The 22,437-nt window shown below is 37.2% G+C and overlaps 1 long non-coding RNA gene across 1 annotated transcript; it reads left to right on the forward strand.

Moving 5' to 3' along the window:
* Positions 1-241: 241 nt before the first annotated feature.
* LOC116449637 lies at positions 242-22,069 on the forward strand. Its single transcript, XR_004242477.1, has 3 exons — positions 242-804; positions 13,368-13,454; positions 14,585-22,069. It is a non-coding gene; the product is annotated as an uncharacterized LOC116449637 (long non-coding RNA).
* Positions 22,070-22,437: the final 368 nt, after the last annotated feature.

Genomic DNA, 22,437 nt, shown 5'->3' on the forward strand with positions numbered 1-22,437 from the left:
AAAACCCGTGGCAGGCGCGTTCAGAGTTGCTCATTGCTGCATACTCCGGGGGGGGCGAGGTCCCCTGTTCGGAGACACAATAAACCTTCCGGATTTCATCCACAATGGAGCCTGCCTCCTTCTTCCACCACCTGCCTCTATTGCCGCGGTCCTGTGGAAGGACCCACGAGCCGGACCTCTGGTCTCCCGGATTCCGGAGGCTGGTCCCCGCAGCCTCCTGCGTCCAGAGCTGACCGGGCAAAGTGGGAGCTGCTCCAAAAAGGACGCAGAGGCAGGTTTTGAGCATTTAAAAAGTTGCAAAGTGTTTGCAAATTGCTGTCTATTATATGCAACGTAATTTATTCAGCAATTAAAATGCAGTCATTTCCATTATGGGTTCAATGTTTGCTCACAATTGCTGCACGTTGATACCAGAAACAATTTGAAATTACACTTTCCTTACCGTGGGAAGGTATGGCCTCATTCATATCCCATGCGGAGCACTGCATTAACCACCACTGACACTCTCATTAACTCCTGGATCTTTAGAGCTATATTTGGTATGCTCTGTAGGATCATCTTTCATGCGTACTCTCACCATTCTGTGTAGATACATTCATCTTTTACTTTTCCCCTTTTTCATCATCTCCAAATGATGGGGCTAAATGGAAGCCATTTCAATGAAGAATACAGTTACTCCTTAGCACTGCCTCAAGTACCTGAGATTTTCACATGATTTCTGCAATCCTTGGGTGGATACAGAACAGATCTGTTTCCCGGTTCGTACTCCTGCCATTACAGCAGAGAGAGCACTTAATTGCTAAGGTAATTTATTTCCTCACTTTTAGCATATAGCAGAGTATTCCAATCAAATGGTTAGCACCAAAACTGAAATCCTTCCCTAACCTGTTTCAGGCACTATTTTCTGCTTTGAAATCTGTCTTGCGTGTATCCTGCCCAGGGATTCAGAGGTCTGTCAGTTGTTGGTGATGACCCCACTCCAGCACAGGCCAGACCCCTGGGGTGGGAAGACCCTGGAACAGGCTGGACCTGCAGAACCTGCAGCAGCCTCAGGTTCTGTAGCATAGGGAAGGTGTGGGCTTGCTTGGGCTTCTGATCAAAACTGCAGTGCAGCAGCATGGGGAACAAGAGGTGGTCTTACAAGTAGGTCTTTCTCCTGACTTTCTAAGGAAAGAGGTAGTCAAAACAACTTGTGTTAAAATTGTGTGTACTGAGTTTGCATGGCAAGGTTTTGGTTATTGGCATTGGGGTGCTACTACAGTGGTGGCTTCCGTGGGAAATCTGCTAGAAGCTTCCCTCATGACAATTGCCTCAGAGCCAATGCCAGCTGGCTCCACCACTGGCCAAAGCCAAGCCCATCAGCGACAATGGTAGCGCCTGTGGAATAACATAGTTAAGAGGGGAGAAAAAACCACTTCAATAATTTCATTCAGAAGGAGGAGTGAGAATATGAGAGAAAGACACGAAGGCCAGTGAAGAAGTAGAGGGAGGAGGTGCTGTATCTTGAAAGTAAAGTATAAAAATTGCAATAGTCTGAACTGAGCATGGAAGGAGAAGCCCAGCTCCCCGAATGTGAGTCCTGCTGCAAACAGCATCACTCCACACCCCGAACCCACTGTGACTGTGCTGTCCCTGCCCACTCACCCTCCTCTCTGCTCCATTAAATTCAATTTCAGCCTATTAAGCTCAAGAGTGAAGAAAAAGAACTTTAAAGAAAGTTACTTAATATTAATTTGAACTCCAAAGTATTCCAGTAAAGGAAAAAAAAAAAATCAATGTTGTTAAGATGTGCAATATTTTACATAATAGGGCTGCAGGAATAATGAAAAAAAGTTCAATATCTTACTTTGAAAACCTGTAAAATCTATTAAATGAACCACTTGGTAAATATATTCATAGCTCTTCCAACCAAGCCCACAAAATAATGTATTCAAGATGCTTTAAAATACTGTATACAAAATGTGAGAAAATATATTACATTTATAATTTGATGAACAGTATAATGAGACATCAACAGAAGCTACTGTTCTTCTTGCACATTGAGAGTTATGGTGTATGAATGGGTTGTTACTAATTAGATTTCATGGTTACATGGTTACATGATTACACGGTTAATGTAGAGTTTATCTCCTTTGCATACTACTAAGTGCAACTTCACAACTTCTTGTTTTTCAAGGAATTTAAGAAGGAGAATAGTTATTTAACTTTTTTTGAACTTGATGAACTCTGACATCAAAATAATAAAAAAAATCTTTTAGTAAGCTCTATTTAGAGATGATAAATTTGGCCCATCAAAATTATTAAATTTTATTCTTCCTGCTGCATTTTTTTAAAATTACAACTTGCTCATATGAAAGTTCATATGATTTTAAGATATATGATTAAAGTATGATCAGGATTGGTTGGATCCTTTGAACTTAATGTGTCAAGACTGCTCTTCTCCATGTTAGATGCTGGGTTTTTTGATAAACTTAGCACCTAGCAAGTGCATTCACCATAGAAATGTATGAGAAATTCAATAGCCAAATTATCCACTAAAACATCCTCGCTACTTTCCATCAGGTTATACCAGGAGAAAATTAGATTTGTCAAGTATAGTGTAATTAATCTTAGACTCAGTGTGGTCAAGGGCAGAAATCACTGAATGTGATCCAAAGAATTCTGTGGTGATGTTTTTCTCATCAACACCTTTCCCAGACCGTTAGAGGTTTCAGAATATCACTTACAACTAGGGAATAATTCCAACTCTTTGAATGATGTATGTAGTCAAACAGTATAGAGTGGGGAAGACAGAATTGTTTCAGTATACTTGAATGAAGTATTCATGGAATCATAGAATCATTTAGGTTGGAAAAGGCCTCTAAGATCGAGTCCAGTTGTGATGGACTCAATTCAGTGGACTAAGGCCTTTTTCTGTGTTACAAATCAGTGGGAAAACAATCCTCATGATTATTCTTGAAAGAGAAAGCAAAATTTTTTCCAATACTCTAGTTTTCCACACTACCTACCCATATCATGGAGTAGTTGAGACTGGAATCCCAGCCTGCTGGTTCATTATTTGGCTGGTATTGTACTCTCTAGCACTGGATGTTTGTAATGCCAAGGTTACAAATAAAGCTGCCTGAGAACCAGCTTGTTTTCTATGTAAAATAATTGAGTTACAAAATCACTTAATTTTTTCAATAATAGTTTCAACTTTTAGCAAACAGATATATTTCCCCCCTGGGAGATTAAAACTCACTACATTAAAAAAATAGTCATGTTACATGTTGGCCAAAAGTGCATCAAGGGGAAAAATCTTTGCTAATGAACCAAACCTATTGAGAGTAGTGTCATGAGACTTCTGAATGCCCATGGGGCATTATTATCAGCAGATGTGAATAAAACGTTTCAGCTGAATATTTTTGACATTCAGGTATTTTAGTTTTGTTGAACAGATGCAATTTTCTGCAGAGGGGAGACACATCATTCTAATTTTTATTTTAGTCAAAATCTATTAAATATGCTTTAAGAAAATATTTTCATGAAGTACTTGTGCATATGCATCTCTTTCTTCTACCCTGCAGCCTACCACAAAACCAAGAATTATTTCATTACCGTTGGATTTGTTTTGCTTACTTGCTCTCAGAGAGACAGCGTGCTTGAGAGAGATCTTTTCAAACAGAATATTCACTTTGATATTAACAAAAATAGTAAGAAAATAGAATAAAAACAAAAATGTAATTGCTTTTGCTGCATGACTGATTGCGTCCACAATACAATTAAGCAGAAGGGAAAAATTACTGCATCTTTGGCAGTAATTCAGGGTGTAGCACAGCACTAGTCCTCAAGAGAACTTAGTTTTCTGCCAAAACTAAAGAAAGTATATTAAAAAAATATCTGATCCCCAGAAAAGGTGATTCAAGCAATTGTTTCTAGGTTTTCAGGCCAGCGCTGCTTAACACCTTTGTCAGCGAAAGGAATAGTGGGATAGAGTGCACTCCCAGCAAGTTTCCCAATGACACCAAACTGTGTGGTGCAACTGACATGCTGGAGGTAAAGGATGTCATCCAAAGGGACCTTGACAGGCTTGAGAAATGGTATCTAAGAAATTAATGAGGTTCAACAAGGCCAAGTGCAAGGTCCTACACATGGGTTAGGGCAATCTCAAGTACAAATACTGACTGGGAGGAGAATGGCTTGAGAACAACCCTGAGGAGAAGGACTTAAGGGTGTTGCCTGATAAGAAGCTCAGCATGACCCAATAATTCTTGCAGCCCAGAAAGCCAATTGTGTCCTGGGCTGCATCAAAAGCAGCGTGGGCAGCAGGGTGAGGGAGGGGATTCTGCCCCTCTGCTCTGCTCTCATGAGACTCCACCTGGAACACTGCATCCAGCTCTGGGGTCCCAGCACAGGAAGGACATGGACCTGTTGGAATGAGTGCAGATAAGGACTATGAAACTGATCAGAGGGGTGGAGCATGTCTTCCATGAAGACAGGCTGAGACAGCTGGGCTTTTTGAGTGGGGAAGAGACTGCTCCAGGGCCGCCTTATTACCTCCTTCCAATACCTAAAAGGAGCCTGCAAGAAAACTGAGAGGAGTTTTTACAAGGGCATGTAGTGATAGGACATGGGGGAATGGCTTCAAACTGAAAGAGGGCAGATTTACCTTAGATATTAGGAAGAAACACAGTACTTTCAGTGTGTGTGGCACTGGAACAGGTTGTCCAGAGAAGTTGTGGAGGCCCCATCTCTGGAAATATTCAAGGTCAGGTTGGATAGGGTTTTGAGCAACCTGGTGTAGTGGAAGGTATCCCTATCCATAGTGGGGATTGGAATTTGAACTACAGGATCTTTAAGGTCGCTTCCCACTCAAACCATTTTATGATTCCATGATTCTGTGAAGAAAATTAGGCTGCAAATCATAAATCAGTGTCAGACCACAAACACTGTTTTAACTAAAGTCATCCCTGCCTTGAATTGAAGGGCTTTACTGTTCTGCCTTCAACAGAGGTTTTTCCTGCTAAACCATCATTATATCATGGCACAAAACATTTTTTCTTTAATGTTGTGGAAGAATAGCTTTGACAGATCTAAATATTTAAGAGAAAAGAATGGTATTGGGTTTATAAAAGGGGGAAACTCATCTGTATGATAAAAGAATATCTATATTTTCATATCTTTATATATATATACAGGTATGTTTACACACATACTCACCCATATATATGTATGTATATATATACACATATAAGGTCATTTCGCTCATGCCAATCTACTGTTGCTCTTTAGGTGGCAACAGTTTTATTCACCTATGAACGCAGTATTACCTAGGTGCAGTCCATAGTAATTTTACTCAAAATTTAAAGGTTTTCTAACACATTTTTGAGGCACAAAACAGCATCAGATGATGGTGATATTTTAATGGATTAATGCTGACATTTTTACTTCAGTCAGTTTCCTTTTTTTGACTTGAAATTATGTGATCTGTTTCAGTAGCACATGGTTAAGGTTTGTGCTCTCTGTAAAAAAAGTAATTTTCCTTTTAGTTTTGTTTGCTTTAGATTTGTAGACATTTATAAACAGCGTGATATGTCACTTTAACAAATCTGTTTAATAGTAGTAGTAGCTGTAGTAGTAGTAGAGGAAGGAGAAGTAATAATAATCATAATGATAGTAATTGTAAAGTCTTGCAAAATCTGCTTCCCCCAGGTGGCAGAGGTGAAATCAAATTGGCATTTCTGTATGCTCAGAACAATAAGATTTTTGTGAGTGTTCTGATATCTCTGTTTTCTTATCTTATCCTCTTATCATATCTTACTTTGTTATAAAAATATCAATTTTAAAGCCATTTGCAGTTACAAGCGAGGAAAACCATGCACTTCTGCAGGTAAAGCCCCAGCTCTGCAACTATAAGTGCAGTGGAAAAAGTCTGAGACACTGAGTAGAGCAAATATGTAATTACTGCTTGGTTGAAAAACCTTATTTATTTATGGTTAATGCAGGCTTTTAAAGCAAGTGCTTTGTGTGTTCATTTATTTCTCTATCTAATTCACAGTTACTTATAGCAGTCTGGCAGCAGATACTTGAGCAATTTATAAAGGCATTATAACTGGCTCACCTGTTCTGTCCTGTACTTCTTTTGATAAAGGAGAAAATACTAATTCAACCTCAAAAATGTGCCTGTCTTCTATGTTTCCTGACAATGCACGCATCCTTCCAGTAACTGTGTCAGGCTCTGAGACTCTTCTTAATAAGAAAATTACTCATAGCACACTTTTTTCCTAAACTATAATAATTACTAGTATTAAGTCAATTTTTTTTTCAATTCTCTCCACGGATTCAGTTGGAGACAAGTTTTGAAAGTATTTTTGCAGTCTGCTGTCTGAGGAGCCACTTTACCATAGCAAGAGAAGAAAGAATGCTGCAGGATCTTTCTTAATCACTCCTCTTAAATACAATGTGAGAGAAGTAGAACAAGAATAGAAAACGTATCCAGCTGTCTTCTCTCTGTTCTTTTTTTCTAATATGTGCTTGTTATCCAAAGAAAAAAGTGCCTAAGCTTTGACTGTACCTAAAAAATTCCCAAACAAGTAGTTCTGTATAAAACTTCGTCTCAGTGAAAAAAGAATTCTGATGCAGTTGCCAAATAAGAGAACTCCATTATTAAAATTTTGGCTTTTTTGAAACAATTATATCAATAAGAGATTTAGTTGACATTTTATGTTGAGAATTTATACAAAGACATCAGTGATTTGTCTCAAAATTTCAAACAAAAATTTAAGGCAATCATGTCCATGTGGTCCAATACCCTGATGAATCACAAAAAAGTGACTAGACAAAAAAAATTATGGAGCATGACAGCAGCAGACAAGCTGGGTTAGGAATTAAGCAAATAATCTCACGACATGCTAATTCATAATTTTATCTGCATGCCTGAATATAGGAATGAACTACTATATGCAAATGTACTTGGGATCAAACTGAGATGTAAATCTATGTAATTCAGCAAGCAGTAAAGATAGGTATAGATAAGGAATAGATAGGATAGAGGTAGATGGGACGAATAAGGAATGCAACTTCTTGCAATAAATAACACTGAAATATTTCCATGAAATAGTATTTTTATCCTTGCATCTTTTTCCCCCTCCTTGTCAAATAAAATATACATAGAATTAGAGTTATGATATCTACTTAAAATAATATCCACTAAAAATAACAGTGATTTTACATATACTGGTGGGAGGTGACTTGATGAATGTGTGTTTTCCATGTAAAAAGGATAAGCTAATACCACAGAACCAGATTAACAAATACATGTTTTTAACATCAAATTGACTACCTTCTTAAAAAAAAAAAAGAAAAGAAGAAAAAAGGAAATTAAAAAAACGTTTAAAATGTTTAAATATTTCTTTTTTAATTTGGTTATAGTTTTGTTTGTATTTTAAATAATTAAATCTACTAGCATCTGCATTGTAACCCTGAATAGCAGGAATTCCCCACTGAAGGCGTATGGAAACATGAGACAGCTGAAAGGACCCTCACAATTTTCAAAACTCGGATGATTTTTTTTATTTCAACATCTACCACAGGTCTCATCCCTAAGGGACTTACATGGTAAATTATCATTAGACAGAGAAAGAAATAAGCTAACACACCAGCAGAACGTATCGGCAATTTCCACACTGGGACCATGATTTTCTGCAGGATGGAGACAGCATAGAAAAGGCTTACAAACACATTTGTACCAACATAGCACACGGGTACTTCACAGCCCAAACATTCTCAATATGCACACACAAAAACCCTCAGTGAAACCAGCAGCTCAGTGAGATTTAGATCCAAATTTTATCTAAGTCTACTACCTTTTGATCAAGAGTTTTGGTGTGGATCAGTCACTAACACTGCTCAAAACAAGCCTGTGCTTTGGAAGGTTTTTCTAGTAACCAGATATAGGGGAATTTTTTTTTTTTTTTTTTAAACTCTGGGCACATGCATGTTGGTATCCATTCTGGTTTTGCAAAAAGGACCAGATTTTACAATCTGAAAATGAACACAAATCTATTTGGATAACATCTGCACTGCTTGGAGGGCTGGAACACTACAGCAATTAGATCCATGCTCTATTCACTTGCAATTCAGACTACTGTTATAGTTGAGCTAATTTAATGTTTAGTTAAAGGAGAAGACATATTTTTATTTTCCCTTAACGATTAATGCTGTATCGGAAACCATCACATAAACTATTTTACTTTTAAGCAGGTAGCTCTAAAAATATTTTCCATACATGCTTTTAAAGTGAAAGAAATTTTGATGGATACTAATTTAATCTGTTTAATATGTGACTGTTTTTATCTATAGTGTGTGTTTTAATTTGACTGATTTTACACAGCTGTCATTCTACAGCCTATAATCTGTATGCATGTGATATAAGCATAACCTTTAATGAACAAGATTCACATGCAAAAGTTGCTAATATAATGCTAGCATAGCAGCACCTGCCAACACCTCTACAATTAGAAGACTGTGTCAGCATTTCAATTATAAAGCAACTTCTAATTTAGAGGATCATAACTTGACAGTAAAAATTCTTTCTGTGTTGCAAGTTGACATGCAAGGTCTCAGTTCAAAGCATTTTTATTAATACAGGTTTAAATTGGTTTAGATATTATGAAGTTATAGAAGACTACAGTTAAAAATGAAGACACTCTGTGGATGTTTTTTCACCATCACTGTAGCTCAAATGCTTTGAAAGGGAAATCCACAAACGTTACAGCTGTTTATGGGTAACTAGGATCAGTGACTGCTTTTATTTTCTCTATTAATTTAGCAGTAAGAGCTAAGCTTTAAAGCTCCAAAGTGCTATGTTTCTTCCTGTTGTTTTGGGGATGCTTATTTATCATTAACATTAAGTATAATATATTAATAGCTTAAAATATTTATTTCTGAATGTATCAATTCACTGCTAAAGCAGACCATGGCAGTACATGTGCAAACCTATGGACTAGAGGTCTCTCCATAATGACTTATCATTTACTAATAGCATTTCCATGAATAACAAATTTCCCAAGTGTGTATTGACACAATTGTTCCAGCTGAGAAATTACCATGTACTGTGTCAATAAGCTACTTATCAGAGTTGCCTATTGCTTTGCACTGACACAGTAACTACTAACTACTGCTCAGATATAGCACTATCTATTGTGGAAAGGAAATAATTTTCAGTTTGTGACAGGGTTAGGATCCACTGAGGGAGATAAATGACAAGGATTTCATTCTATTCTTAGATGGGTGGCTGTAAGAGGCAAAAATGTCAATAACAACTAGATCATTTTTGTGACCTTGCTGAGAATATTCACCTCCACCCTATTTCTAGCACTTTCATGCTGTTTTCAAAGCCCTAAAGGACTGAAAAGCATTGTGAGGAGCTCCTAGAGTCCGTCCAACAGTTACATGGAATAGTGTGCAAAGGTTCTCATTGCATTCTTTTGTTGCCTGATAGAAAAGTGCATCTGAGCTTGACAGGGAAAGTAAAGAGAATTACCTCTGAGGAAAGTCAGAATTCTGTGGGCAACCGAAGGTGCTGGAGGAAGGGTAGCATGCAAGCCACAGCAGCAGGGGAAGCTTCTCAGCAGAAGCCAGCAGCCAGCTCATGGGGCCTGAGCTTCACACAGAGCAGCTTTTCATCTGTGGCACACTACTACACCAATATACAGCAGCTGCTCCATGGCAGAGGACAGGCCAAGAGAACCCACACCTCCCTGAAAATGCCTGTGCAGTCAAAAAGACAGTTCCTGAAAATGTTTTCCAAGCAACGTGTTAAATCTGTGCACTTCACAACCATGTCAGCCCTCCTGTGGGCAAGGTGGCTCATTCCTTGATGAGAGACACTGCTCCCACAGGTGGAAACCTTTGTGTCATGGTTCCAGCGGCGCTGAAGGGTTGCAAGCAGGGGCAGTAGCTTGCACTGCTGTGCCAGCAGCAGGTCCTGGGGATTTACAGGTCTCCAAATACATTATGGTGTCTTGTACTAGTCCCTTTAAGTTCAAAAACAGTATCTGTAAACATAGTTTGTTACTGGGCATATAATAAGTGATTTGTAAATGCATTGGAAATTGATTTTAATAAAGTTATCACAAGTAAGGGAAAGCTCGGGGAACAAAGTTATCAAACAAAAGCAAAGTGGATGTACGTGAATAAGATGGGCTTCTTTTATAATCCTTCACCACCATGTACTGCTATCACATCTGAACTGCATTTGGCTGAAATTATGACACCCATACTAATACATTAATCACACATACTCCTGTATCACTCTTCAGTGCTCATTATCTTACTTTTTTTTTTAATTGGAGGCTTTTAATTGGTAGCTGTTTCCTCTATTATTTCTCCAGTGTCTTAAATCTGCCAGAAGTCTAGATACTGCAGGTGCCCCTCACTGTAATTTAGTGATTCGGTAAAGTCACAATGTTTTCCACCATCTTTTAGAGGTCATAAGTACACACGATAGTTCAGAAGTGTAGGCTGTGATTTGTATTACTTATACACAATTCAGCCAACACCATACCACACACTATTTCTTCTATCGGGTTGTTGTTTCCATTTAGAAGTCTTTGTAACAACAATAAAAAAAAACAAAACAGAAAAAAAGACCTAGTCCTCATATTATATTAAAGAACAAGGTTTTACTTCAGTCTTTCCAGAAAAGTACAGTCCTTACTGTCTTAATTAATCTTGACTAAACATAATGGCATGCTAATGGTCAGAAGACATGCTTGAAATAAATTTGAACTATTATAAAATTGTGCAAAGGTGTCCTAATCAAGACCCCTTCTAATGCATATAATGAAAACCTAAAACATACTACTATTCATTAACTTATGTTTTGGGTCCCTCATTTAAACTCAAAAATTTTTCTACCTTTCTTGCAGATGATGACATTCAAGCCTATCAGCCAGTGATAGCTTATCAGTACTTCACAGAGATTTTCTATCCTGGAAGTTTGGACCTGTATTTTCTACAAACATTAAAATAAATACTAGTTATCTATATAATACATCAGAAAACAACTTTGCAGCACCCTCTAGTGACACATTACCAAATCAGAATGTTCTGGAAAATTAAGTGACCAAGGAGACAGCCTTATTCCTAAGAAAACCACTTTTGACATTATCATGATGGTAACCTTCACTTTCACCATTCCAATTTCATAAGGTAAATTACCAAGACCTTACTTATCCAAGGCACTTATAAACAAAAACGCATTTTCTTGACCTTAAATCATTCCAGTAAAGGAACTGGATTTATTTTGTGTTTGAAACCACTCTAGTAATACAAAATCAATTTTTTTTATATCTGTTAAGAAGCTAAATTGACACCTGCAGAATTCCTAAATCCCTTTTATTCCTTGTGACTTAGATCAGTCATTGTTCAGTGCTTCCTGTGTCAGTGTGTTCCTACAGCATGAAGATATGACAGCAGACACCTGACAGCTGAAAGATCTGCTTCACTGAATGGAAGTATTTGAGCATGACTTTTGGGGTTTAGTATAATTTGGCTCCTAAACATTTAAAATCAGCTAGAGATAAACTCATATCCAAAGCTTATAAATATTTTTTCTCCCTTTAAAACCACCATAGCCCAGGTGCTAATACAAAACCATGAATGTGTATGAAAATTAGGCTTTATCACAGATTTATATCCAATATTGTGGTAACCCAGTTTAGGAAACAGGACACTTCTTAATAAAGGACAAATATTTTTAGCAAGGTACTGGTGGGTTTTGGTGGGTTTGTTACTGCATTAATGTCTGTGTTGCTATGAATGGAAATTATGCATGTGACAGACTCATCTGTTTAAAAGGACAGCTCTTGATATTGTGCAATTCAAAGTTTGGCTTATGGGGTTTTGCATTTTTTTTCTCTCCAAGAAAACAGCATATACCTCTAATAAATTAATAATGAGCTTATTTTTTTTAATGTGATTTTATGCCTTCAGAATTAAACTGCTTAGAAACATTGACATAGAACTTCTCGTTCTGTTAAGTGATGTTTTGCCATGTGGGGTATGACACTTTCTTTCCTAAATCTGGATATATAATTCCCAAAGAGGTATAATGGTGTAATTTAAGTATTGGATCTAGCAGAAATCTTAAGGAGTTGTTTTGAGTTGTTTTGAGCTGTTTTGCTACATTTAGAAGTGTGCCATTTTAGCTTGCAGGGGAAAGCTAGCAATGCAGGTTTCTCAGAAAAAGAAACATTACTACCTTCTTTCATTCTGTCTCCTCTCTCCTCTAAAATAAGGGTTGCCATACTGTTATATACACAGATAAAAGTGACAATATAGAATAAGGACAACTTATTTTGTGTTGCTATACACTGTGTAGGTACACACCTAAGATCCTCCTGTCTTCTTTCATCTATTAATAAATACTGAATAAGATCATCTGTCCTTTCCCTTTTCCAATTTGATAACAAAATAATTTTAAGAAAGATTTTCTTTTTAAAGGTTTCTTGAATTCAGCATTTCTTGCATGACATATTGTTTACATATATCTCATATATTATTTACATAAACAATTATCAGGTAGAACAATGAATCATAGACCTTAGAAAAAATGTTTTATTTGTTATCTCCTGCACCCTCACATACAGTTTGAAACCATGTGCAGTATTTATTGCTGGTATGTGTTTTCAAAGTATCCAGACATAAATTATATGTACAGAAAATTATTATCCCTTCTTTAAACATAAACAGCTATGGTCTGAAACATTAGAGTTGTGCAGCAAATTTGCAGAAAAAAAATTATAAAAAGAGCATTTCATACAATAGCAAAAGAGTTTATAGTACTATATATTATATAGTTAACTGTAACTTCCTTGAGGAAAGATGGTTAAAAATAAAAAGGCATCAAAGCATTATTTTTAATATATTTATCAAGAGAATAGAAAATAATGGTATGCAGTATATATACATGTAGCAGCAGTGGAGATGTCTCTTCAAGAAAAAGAACCACTATTTTTTCCAACAGATTATATTTTCCCTTTGAAGACCTAGAAATAAAGTAAAAGACCCACTTAAATCTCTTCCATTTCAGGTTTTGCTGCAAGTACTACGCATTGACAGTGCTAGAGACTGGTTTCTGTACCCAAACTTGAACTTAAGGGCACTTACCATGTAAAATAAAGTGATTGCTATAAAAACTATGTTATGGAAACAGCAGTAAAAAGTGTATGACTATCAACTGTAAGTGTCTAATACAAGTCTCTGTTTCCTTTATGGCCCAGTATGAGTGGTGTCTTTCATGACCATACCAGATCACTACACATCTCTGCTTATTTTATAGTTGACTCAGACTAAAATTCTTCTTTGCTTTTCCTATTCTACAGCTCTCTCTCGAGTGAGTTCAGCTAACTCCAAAAGATGTGAATTCACGACCTAGAATAAGCGACTACGGAATCAGTCACATCATATGGGTAGGAATGAAATCTTTAAAATTCTTTAATATACTGACAGACATAGTGCCTTACCTACTCTTTAGAATCAGTATATCACCACTTGTTTGTGTGAAAAAAATTATTTCTCACTTCTGATAATTCACCTCAGAAAGATTCTTTGCATCCATCTGCAGCTAAAACCAGATGTAGAAAGAAAGGCATCCTATTCTATCTTTGTCATTAATTTCTTCCTCCATTAAAAGTATAGTTTTTCTAGACATTTCAATAAATTTATTGAGATGTTGGATGTTGTTTTTGTTTAACTTACCTAAAGAACTCTGAATAATTTTATAGGCAAGCATAGATTTAAATTTCATTTTAAGTGCCTCATCTGCAAAGAGTGCAGGGAATGTCAGTTCATTCCATCTCAGAATTTTGCAAAGATCAGATCTCCTCAAAGATCATATGAAAGATCATATAAATTCCTTTTCTCCCATTTAAGAATGCAAGAGAAAGTGTACCTTTTTGCATTAATTCAATGCTAATTCATTACCCCAGATTCATTGACTCTTTCATTGCAATGCAAATGTCATGTCAAGACTGTATTTTTTGCTGCTTTGAAAAGGATAAATCCAAATTTTATTTTCACAGAAGAGAATACTGAGAGAGAAATACTTGCTTCATGTTAAAACTGTGTGTGGGTTTTTAGTAGCCAGAGGTAGGATTTAATAAATTATAAAGAAGAAGAAGTACAACACATTTCATTCAATTTCACTTCATTTCCACCTTTGAAGAACTTACAGAAATCAATATACAAAAAAATAGTGATAATGTCTGACCAATTTTTTTCTTTCTGCCTAATAATTCAGTGAGTATTTTGTTGTTACTTGGGGTTGTGTCATTCCCAAGCACACAGATAGCTTTCTAAATTTCTTTGGAGTTTGGCTTTCTAAAGAAAGCTTTACATCATGGCTGATATTCTCTATTCAATAAAGTACTACTTTTACACACTGATCTAAAATTCTTAATACTCACCTACTGTGCCACACTTTCAGGAAATGCAGAAATGCTGTATTCTGTGTTGTGTTACAAGTCATACATGTGCTATCATTTTCTTCAGCATGAATTTGTTGTTTGGGACATGATCTGACATATGAAAATGTTTTCAGTTGTCTATAATAGAAATGAAGCCACTGGGAACCACTGACCTGTCACCCTCACCTCTGTCACTGGAAAAATCATGGAACAGAAGAACCTGTGCTAAGACCCATGAGGGACAGGGAGGTGATTCAAGACATCCAGCATGGCTTCATCAAAGGCAAGTTCTGCCTGACCAACCTAGTGGCCTTCTAGAATGGAATGATTACATCACTGGACAGGGAAAGGGCTACAGATGTCATCTACCCAAAGTCTGTAAGAGTTTTCACATAGTCACAGTCTCTCCAAACTGGAGAGAGATAGATTTGATGGGTGAATAAGGAATTGGTAGGATAGCAGCATCCAGAAGGTAGTGGTTGATGGCTCAACGTCCCGATGAATACTGGTGACAAATGATGTCCCTCAGGAGTCTGTACTGGGACCGGTGCTATTCAATTAATGCTATTCAATTAATCAGTGACATAGACAAGGCGACAATGCATCCCCTACTACTTTGCAAATGACACCACACTGAGTGGCGCAGTTGACACACCTGAGGGATGGGATGCCATCCAGAGGGACCTGGACAAGCTCAAGAAGGGAACCCCTGGGAATCCTATAAGGTTTAACCAAGTGCAAGGTCCTGCACAAAGGTCAGGTCAACCTCCAATACCAACACAGGCTGGGGGATGAACAGATCAAGAGCAGCCCTTGGGGGTGCTGGGGGAGGAGAGGATGGACATGACCTGGCAGTGTGATCTTGCAGCCCAGAAAGCCAGTTGTGTCCTGGGCTGCAGCAAAAGCAGTGTGGCCAGCAGGGTGAGGGAGGGGATTCTCTCTCTCTATTCTGCTCTCATTAGACCCCACCTGGAGTAGAGTGTCCAGCTCTTGAGATCCTCAGCATAGGAAGGACACAGACCTAGTTTAGTTTCTAACTTAAGATTTGTTCCCTACTTTGCATAGTGGTCAGTCAAACATTTTTAATGATCTTTGAAAATCTGTACTTTATTTATTTCAGTGGTTAATAATTTTTTTTATTTTATTTTCTCTTTTCATGAGCTCAATATATATTCTTGATATAGTGAGTTTTGTGCCACTTCTCTTTTACTCTCATATCACAGATTAGGTCAATGGTAGAAGTTGTCAATAGTAGCAAATAATGTAATACCACTTCTGATAAAGTTCTTTCCCATTTCAAGCTTTGTAGCATCTCCCTCCTCCTGTATAAAACCACTGGGATTATTTCTAAAGATAAAAAATTCACACTGTTTTAAAAAGGAGTAGAAGTACAAAGATTTATTTTCTGCTTTTATTTTTGTATAAAATTTGTGACAATATCATACCCAACCACTTGCTGAACCCTGTTGGATATTCTATAACCAAACATGAATGTATAGACATTTAAAGCATTTTTAAAAATAGATGGTATGCTTGTTTGTATGAAGGTTTTACTGAACTCACAGAGGCGTTATTCTTGGCATAAATGCACTTAATTTACCCTTGGGTATCTAACTCTGGCAGGAATTCAGACATAAGGAAAGCACTGTTTAATGCATTCCCAATGAATATCATAATGGTTTTTTGCCATAACCATGCAGAAAATGTTGCTTATCACCTGCCTTGTAGTGTAAACCCCTCAGGTCCTCAGTATATCATGTCTTGTAATTTACATACTATTATTACAGTACATGTCTTAGAAAAAGCAAAATATATGATGGGCATATGTTCCTTTACCATTTCTTAGTGGTTACACTTCCAAAGAGCAAAAGCCATGCTGAGCAAAAGCAATGAATTTCAGAGAACAATAAAACAAAGTATGGAAAAATGGATTTGGACCACCAAAAAAATCCTGAAAATGCTCCGACTGGGTTCTGTACAGTTCAGAAAAGAAAAGGAACATAGGCCTTCATATTTGATATGGGTGACATTCCAACAGACAGGTATGGGTGACATTGTAGTGGGTGTCTCCCACAGGCCACCAGATCAGCAAGAACAAGTGGATAAGGCCTTCCTGCAAGTTTGCTTATGCTACAAAACTGGGAAGAATGATTGATAAACCATTGTGCTGCCCTCAAGGGAGACCTAACCAGGCTGAAGAAATGAGCTGACAGGGAAATTTCCAAGGGAAAATGCAAATTTCTGCAGCTGGGGAGGAACACCTCCATGCACCAGTATATATGCTGGGAATTACCCAGCTGGAAAGAAGTTTTGCAGAAAAGAACATGGGTGTGCTGATGGACACCAAGCTGAACAGGAGCTGGTACTATACTTTTGAAGTAAAGAAGGCTAAAGGTATTGCGGGCTGCTTTAGGAGACATGTTGCCAGTAGATCGAGAAAGGTGAATCTTTACCTGTGCTTAGCATTGGTGAGGCCACACCCAGAGTGTTCCACAGTTTTGGGCTCCTCAGTACATGACAGGCTTGGACAAACTGGAGTCTGGCAAAAGGCGACAAAGACCATGAGGGGACTGGTCTAATGGGAAAAGACTGAGAGAACTGAGACTGTTCAGCCTGGAGATGAGAAGGCTCAGGGGGTTCTCATTATGTATATAAATCTCTGATGGAAAGGTATAAGGAAGACAGGTTCTTTTCAACGTGCTCAGTGACAGGACCAGAGGTAATGGGTGCACACTAAAACACAGGAGGTTCCCTCTGAACATTAGCAAACACTTTCACAATGTAAGGGTGACCAAGGCCTGGCACAGATTGCCCAGGGAAGTTGTGGAGTATCCATCCCTGGAGGTATTTAAAATCCAGATGGACATGGTCCAGGGCAACCAGCTCTGGGGGAACCTGTTTTAGCAGGGGAATTGGATGAAATGACCTCCAGATACCCTTTCCATTCTTGACCATTCTGTAGTTCTCTGTATGATCACTGAAGACAGGCACAAGTCCTTCAGTGAACCTAAGCCCCTATTAAAATATGTATCAGTCAACTGTTAGTGTGAGTGATCAAAATTCAAACTACAACATCTTGTTAATGACACACAAAAAAAATAACACTGGACAGATTGTAGTATTGGATAAGCCTGCCATTTATCTAGAATAGAGTATATTACTTCAAGGTGATAATAAGACAAAAAAAACCTGTGCAAAATATATACTCACCCATCCTATGTAAAATACACAATTCCTTAACTTCCCCTACCTGTTGATGAATAATAGAGAAAGAGAAATATCTAAAAGATAGAATTCTTTGAAGTGAAAACTGATGATAATATAAATTGCAATTAAAGGTACTGAACATTTAAATTACTGAAAAAACCCTTTCATATTAGAAAATATGAATGCAATGTTTTCTAGATTTTTTAATGTCAGCAAGATTTTACTAAGTTTTATGCTTTTTTTGTTTCATCCATGGTCTCAGTTATGGACCAGGAACTCAGCACCCAAGGGTTTTTTCAAACTTGCATGTAAAGTCCCAGAGACCCTAAATTCTTTTTCTTGTATTTGCTCTTGTTCAAAGTTCCATATTATGCTAGTTTAGAAATATACATACTCAGGATTTTCTCATTAGTTATTTTTATTGTCATCATCTCTGGTAACCTAGAAATTGAATTAAAGTCTGCAGAGAGTTTTGCTTCACCTTTCTTAGTTCACTGTGTGTTTTGGCTGACTTGTATTTTTATCTGCATCAAAGGGAGAGAAAAAGAAGAAACATGCTCTTACTGCTTCCATATAACTCATGCATAAGGAAAGGAAATACTTGAATAACAAGCATTTACAGCATCCTATTCTTCCACTGAATTGTAACTGATGCCTCCCCAAAGACTCTTCAGTGTGGTCTGATTTAAAATGTACTTTGAAGCAGCTTCAAGCTTGTCTTGAACTAATTATCAAGTAACAACACACTACCATACTTGACAAGTTGCACCAATTCTAAGTAAACTAAGTTTGACTCTCCTGTTTTGTTTTGCATTTTGATGCTAAAACTAATCCTGACCTTAAGGTCAGGAATAAATCTCATGTCCGACAGCTTGCTGAAGCAGCTTCTGGAAAGACACCCAGTCATTTATCATCTTCATAATTGATAATATCTCCTGTGAAACAATATCAATTAAAGGCAAGGAAATAAAATAGTGCAGTGAGAAAGCCTTTTAGCATTTCAGCTTAATTAAGAAATGAGGAGAAAAAGGTAAATACTAAGGCAAAGTCTGAATCATTTGTCTGTACTTACAGAAAGGTGAATTACAGCCTTTTAAAATGCAAAGATCTGTTTAGCACTGATGAGAGTCAGATTAGCATGCCTATTGGTTTTAGTGGGGTTGCTACATGAAGCAAGGTTTCACTCAGGAAGAACGATGGTTGCTAGCAACACACACCCAGTAAGGGCTGTAAACAAGTATGACTTGTGCCTTATTCTCTCTGCTGTATGATCACGTCTCATAGATCCTCCTTCTGGATAAATCCTATGGGATTTATCTTTTGGTGTTTGTCAGGAATATCCTTCTTATTTTCTTCCCGAAGTTGCTTTCTCTTCTGTTTGCAAACAGCAGAATAATTCTGTTTCCCTTAAAGAAGCACCTTTTTTCATGAAGTTATTCACTTATTATTTGACTGACATAAGGTTTATTCACAGACTTTGAGGTCTGGGATTTCAGGTACCGGATTCTAGGGCGCTAGAAATAATTACAGGCCAATTCAAAGTTGTGCTCCAGTCAAACACATGAAACCAGGTGTTTCATAGCTACTTCAGCAGTTTTATCATATCCGTAAAATACTAAAGCTGACTTTCATGCAGTTCAAGCACTCAAATGCATTTTAATCTTTACTTTTTTTCACAGTATATAATATACAAAAGTGTAAGGTGTCATTTAACAATTTGTCTCTTAAACCTTATTCTTTATGAGGAAGTTACTAGATTTCTGCCAACTTATTATTTTTTAAATGAATGTAATATAACACAGAAAGAGCACAAAAGTATTTGAAGTTCCTAGCATGCTTAAGATGCTGAGTCAGACCATACTGATCTAGGGCTTACAAAACTGGGTGAAGAGATGGTCCCAACTACTTTCAACACAGGAGAACATTAGAAATCTTAAACAACAGATGAAAATTCACGCTTTCTAGGCTTGTCCTTCCATTGCTGCTGAAGAAACATTACCAGAAAGTACACAGAGTGTTTCTTTAGCTATTTGCTTTAATAAAATGTACCTGCGAGATTGCATTTCCCTAATTCTCAAAGCTGGCATTAAAATGGATTTAGCTAGCTAGCTGGAGATTTAAAAGTAGCCTTTCAAGTTCACCTTTAAGAAGCTATATTAGCTTTGCCTACTAGCCTGTTTAGTAATGCAGCATACAGCATACCTGGCTTTAGACAGGACTAGAGATCAAATCTAACCTCATAAATCTCCCAGTTCATGGCTACAGGAAGCTGTCAAAAACTAGATGTTGTTTCATTCTCCAGGGGCTGGTGTACTGCTCTGGATCTCTCTTAAGTGCCCTCTAGCAGTTGATCACCAAAATGTGTAATAGCCTTGGGAAGGACTACACTACCCTTTTGACCCCAGAGGTAATATTTTGATAGGGCTTGACCTTAATAAGACTGCCAGCATAAAAGCCTAACAGTAAGAGCAAAGGAAAACCTTTTCTGAATAGCAAATAGGTGAAGAAAACATTTCCTGCACACTCCATAAATTATTACATTTACCTCTGGCAAGTACATTTAGAGAAAATCGTGTTCTGAATCACATTTTGGAACACTCAGATTCAACACCAGTTTCTAACCCAAAAAGACTAGCTTTCAAACAAATGCTGGGCAAAATTTTATCACTTTCATTCAATTTAATCTTTATTTGACCAACAAATCCTACTGAATAATAACGTCTGGATTTCTCCCCCTTTCTTTTACGTTTATTCTACTGTTTAACTAATTTCATTAGTTAAAGGATAAGGATTTCAGATGTCTTAGGATGACAGAGTGTTGGGGGGGAATTCACAGGGGAGGAGGCAGGAAGGGAGGTTGCATCATAATGAAAGAGAAAACCCCTCGTCAGTTTTTCTGACAATAGATTCTGAATCAGTATTTGTAACCCTTGACCATTTTTAACCTCACTTGACCACTACAAATAAAATTTGACAAATTGCTTTCTTCTTCCATTCCCTCTACAGCCATGTGTCACAGGTGATATATTCTTTCCTTTGAGCTTTACCACTAATACGGTTCCCTGCTGTACCTTGTGGGAAAGTGGTGTCATTTGGGCCACTGGGTCCATAATGAGCTTAATTTCTGCAGGATGCCAGAGAAGTTAAATGGTTTACATAGTGTGAAGAAACAATTAGGCTGCCTAGAAGCTACCTGATGCATAGCGAAATAATAGGCAAAAGGAGGACAGAAGCTTCAGAATGAGGTAGATTTGCTGTCCAGACAAGCAATGTGGAGTGGCTACAGTGATGATGAAGGGCAGGCACATTGACACATGATTTGACGGTAGCAAAACTTTTTCAACAATGACACTGCCATGCTGCTTCTTCGATGCCAATTTTTGTCAATATCACTGTAGTCTTAAAGCATTTGCATGTTTATAAGTATGTATTTCTTCATGCAGATTTACTTCATTTTGTTCTGTAAACTAAATGTAGATTTCACTCTAGATGGAAAAGTTCAGGGAAATTTCTCAGACTTTGAAACCTGTGGGGAACATAGCTTAAGAGCCTCTGTCCTTGAAAACAACTAAGCCACTTTCTGAAATTTCTATTGCTTATTTAAAGATAATAGTTTCTTCTTGCACTAAAAGCTATGATGCAAAAACCACAAAGATGAGCTCCCACTACTTTGACAACTTCTGAGAGTGTTCTTATAAGTTCCATATAAACTTACATAACTGGTAGAAGTGGAATCTAGATTTGGAAGAATTTCTACTTGTTAAAAGCTCCAAAATTATTTTAGGAGGCTGAATATATTTTCTCCTCACTGAAAAAACAATGCAGTGTGTAAATTGTTTATGGATTACATTAAAGCTCGTAAATTAATTCTGCTAATTTTTCATGTCAAAGAATATTCAGACCATGTCATGCATATTTACATGTGACCCTTTAGATAAGAATTGTGTTTGTTCTGCTTATTGCTCATGAAAATTATAAGCAGAAGAATGGTGAGATGTCTGCATAATCCTTTTTGTGATTGAAGTGTAAATCTAGCTTTTCAGAGTTTTTATTGATTCCAGTTCCATAATATGTGAGTGTTTCCCAGGCTAATTAGATTAGCATAGTAAGCCCCTAATGGAATCTTTAGCTCTGCTCACTCAGTCATTTTGTGAAACTAATTGGGGAAGGTTTGTTTGTTTATGTTTTCAGGGAAAATGGTAGCCATTATTCTGAATGTCATTCTAATTATGGAGGAAAAATTTTGTCAGGATACATCGAGGTGTGGGCAGACTTGGAATTATTCTAGTCTTCCTTGAAAATTCATTGTACACCAAGATCTTTCTGCATCTACTATTCAATTGGCATAAATATATCTCCTCTGTACTGTGAACTGAGTTATCAACAATGAAAATAAAATGATTCCTAATAAAGCGTCAGAAAGAAAAGTTAGAAGTCGTTTGTAACCTAATTTCTAGTACAGAATCAGGCTTTGCCTATGGCAACCTACACCTGTGAGAACAGAGCCTTGAGACAGTAAGAAAACAATGTACAGCTTCCCCTTTCTAATAATAGTGACGGCATTCTAGAACATGGATCATTGTGCAGAGATCCTCATCAGGCACAAAGAATATTTTGGAAAACATTAGAGTCATGAAAGAGGTTATTTATCAAATTATTCAATAAGAAGAAAAAGTAACGAAACCTAGTTTCACACATGTTTGTACACCTGCAGTCCCAGTGCTTCATCGTGAAATGTTCATCTGAGGAGAAATAGTTCTGAAAGGCTCATTATGGACAG

Source organism: Corvus moneduloides, chromosome 1, assembly GCF_009650955.1.
Source record: "Corvus moneduloides isolate bCorMon1 chromosome 1, bCorMon1.pri, whole genome shotgun sequence".
NCBI classification, from domain to species: domain Eukaryota; kingdom Metazoa; phylum Chordata; class Aves; order Passeriformes; family Corvidae; genus Corvus; species Corvus moneduloides.